The sequence below is a fragment of the Nannospalax galili genome, unplaced genomic scaffold (assembly GCF_000622305.1).
Source record: "Nannospalax galili isolate Female #2095 unplaced genomic scaffold, S.galili_v1.0 scaffold72, whole genome shotgun sequence".
Lineage (NCBI taxonomy): Eukaryota > Metazoa > Chordata > Mammalia > Rodentia > Spalacidae > Nannospalax > Nannospalax galili.
Window position 1 is genome coordinate 354,505 of NW_008336933.1, and position 3,062 is coordinate 357,566.

Below are 3,062 nucleotides of genomic sequence, written 5' to 3' on the forward strand. Positions count from 1 at the left end.
CTCCCAGCTGGCCTGGAACTCACTATGTAGACCAGGTTGGCCTTGAACTCACAGAGATCCGCCTGCCTCTGCCTCCCGAGTGCTGGGATTAAAGGCGTGAGCCACCACGCTTTACGTGTATGAGTGTATTGCCGGCATGTATATAAGTGCACCCGTGCTGTGCAAAGTTTGACCTCCAGATTCCCCTGGAACTAGAGTTACAGCTGTTAACTGCCATGTAGGTGCTGGGAATCAAACCCGGACCAGTGCACTTGACCGCGGAGCCATCTCTCCAGCTCTGGGGCGCTTATAGAATGGAGTTGGTTATGGGCCTGCTAGTGATGCTAGTGGACCAGAAAGGGAAGTGGGCTGAAATTTTGGGAGCAGAACATTTCACATTCATCTTTCTCTTCCCCTAACTTAAATGTAAAACATTCCACTGAGTAGTTAGACATTCGGCCCACTTTGAAGCCCTCCCCTTTAATTATTTTTATTTTATGTGTATGTGTGTAGTGCCTGCATGTGTGTAAATGCACCTGTGTTGTGCAATGCCCTCGGAGGTCAGAAGAGGACATCAGATCCCTTGGAACTGGAGTTATGGACGGTTGTTAGCCACCATGTGGGTGCTGGGAACCAAATGGGGTCCTCTGCAAAAGCATCTTGTGCTTTTAAATGCTGATCCATCTCTCCAGCCCCTGAACCCCTCTCTTACTCCTGTATGGAGAAAGAAAATATGGTAAGCCTTTGACCCCAGCTCTACTCCTTTCTCTAATGTGTATATGGTGTTTACCTTGTGCCAGATACTTCTAAGGATCTCACATGGGATGACTGATATAAATCTTTCCCACCACCTGAGGAGATGGATAATGTCATCCCCTCACTTTGCAGGTGACAAAATTGAGGCCCAGAGAACCAAGCAACTGACCAAAGCACAAGGTTGTTAATGAATAGATTTGAGAATTGGACATAAGTGTGGCAGGAGAGTAGGGTGCAGAAAAGAGAGGCATCAGGGTTCATATGAAAGTAGCCAGTTGGCAAAAACAGAATCCCCCCGCCCCACACACACACCAATGCTACATATAACAGAACAGGTAAAAGGGAGATCCTGGAGAGAGAGGGTAGTGTGTATACATATGGCCCACAAAGGCTCACCATTCTAGTGGCTGGGAGGTATTAGAGCTTCTACCCTTTCCCAGCTCTGTAGCCTGTTGGAAAGGTTCACTTTTTAGTAAACTGTCTCTATTCCTATCACTACCCTCTTGTCCCTTGTCTTTGTTCTGAGACACAAGAATCTGGAAATGTCAACAGGTGCCCTCTGTAACATAAGTGCCTAAGTTTCAGAGATAAGGGTCCAAGCCACCCATATGCCACATCTCCGAGTATTGTATCCCATTGTTTTGTTTTGTTGTTTTTTCAGGATGCTGAGCCCAGGTCCTTGCACATGTTAGGCAAGCGCTCTTCCGCTGAGCTGCATCTCCAGCTCTTCTGTTGCTTTTCATGCTTGTATTAACCACCATGTGCTAATCTTTTGCTATCAGATACTCAGGGGTGGAGGGAAGAGATAGCATCTTATTGCAATCATCCACAGGGGCAATATGTCATCCCCCAAGGCCCATAGGTTCTGCTGTTGCTGTGGCATTGTGTTCCATCAAAGTCAAAGAATCTCCTGTCATAGCCCCCACTGCAACAACCACCCCCACCTCTCTCCTAATCTTAGAAAGGCCACCTTTCCCCAATCTTACCCCTCAAGAGATGTTCCTTGGTGTTTTAGAACCAGAAAACAGTGGATATGGTGAGATTTTCCAGGCCCTGGTTTTATTCAGGTAGATCTTGAACTTTGTCATCCCACCCCATGATGGATACCACAAGGGTGAAAGTGCCACCAAAAGGGGCCTATCTGGTGTGCTGGGAGAAGAATGAGGAAGAAGCTCTCAAGTGGAAAGAGCAAGGGCCGCAGACCCCCAAGAAGCAACTCATCCTAAGGGAAGACAGAAGGCACACTGAGCAGTTGAGCAAGAATCAGCGACGGGTCTAAGATTTGAGGGGGAACAGTGGTTCTAGGAACTGTACAGTTGCCATTACTGAGCTTGCTCCTTAAAAACACTCTAAAGTAAGAGTACTGATACAAGATTAAAGCATTTGGCTCATTAAACTCTGTAATGCTTGGTGGCTAAGGCACTCTCCCAGGGCCTCTAGAGTGTGAGCCAAACAGAGTTGGATTCACAAGTCATTACTATCACTCAGAAGAGATGGAGGACAATGGCCCCCCCACAGACTGCTGAGCAGGGGTTGAAGAATGGCACAGGAGGACTTGAAGATGCTCTCTGCCCTCTTCCCTGGAAAAATAACATAAAAACAAAACCTAGGATACTTGATACTATATTATACAGGTATGGGCTATTGGACTAGCAAACAGTAAAGTGGTAAAGTGACCTCCTTTCTTCCCTCAGATGATGAGATTTGGGCACAGTCTGGTTCTAGAAGAGTTGCAGTCTAATTGATCATGGCAAGCAACAGTAACCAACACTGCTGACAGGCTGGTTTAAGTAGAAATGAGAATTGTTAAGAAGATACTAGATAACAACCGTATTCACACCCTTCCCCAAGTGGAAGCAACTTGGATTGGTTAGGCTTCTCTAGAGGACCAGAGCTGATAGAATGAATGTATATTAAAAGGGAATTTGTTAGATTGGCTTAAATGATACAGTCTGGGTAGTCCAACAATGGCTGTCTTCACCCGGAGGCTGCTAAGTCCACAAGCCTGCATGCTTCAGCAGTCCCAACCCAAGCTGAATGCCTGGAGGACTCCTGGAGAGCCACTGGTCTTCGGTCCACAGTGGAAGCCAGAAGAAGCTGGGAAGGTAGGTGCGGCAGCAGAAGGAACAAGGCAGGTGGATTCGAAATGGTAGATGTACTTGTAAGCAAGGTGAACTCTTCGACAAGATGTGAAGACAATGAGGCGAACACCAAAAACGTCTCCCTCAGACCTTCTTTTACCTCGACTGACACCAAAACATCCACGTTTGGGATGGCTTCCCACTTCAAATAACATGATCAAGAAAATCCCTCACAGATGTGCCCAG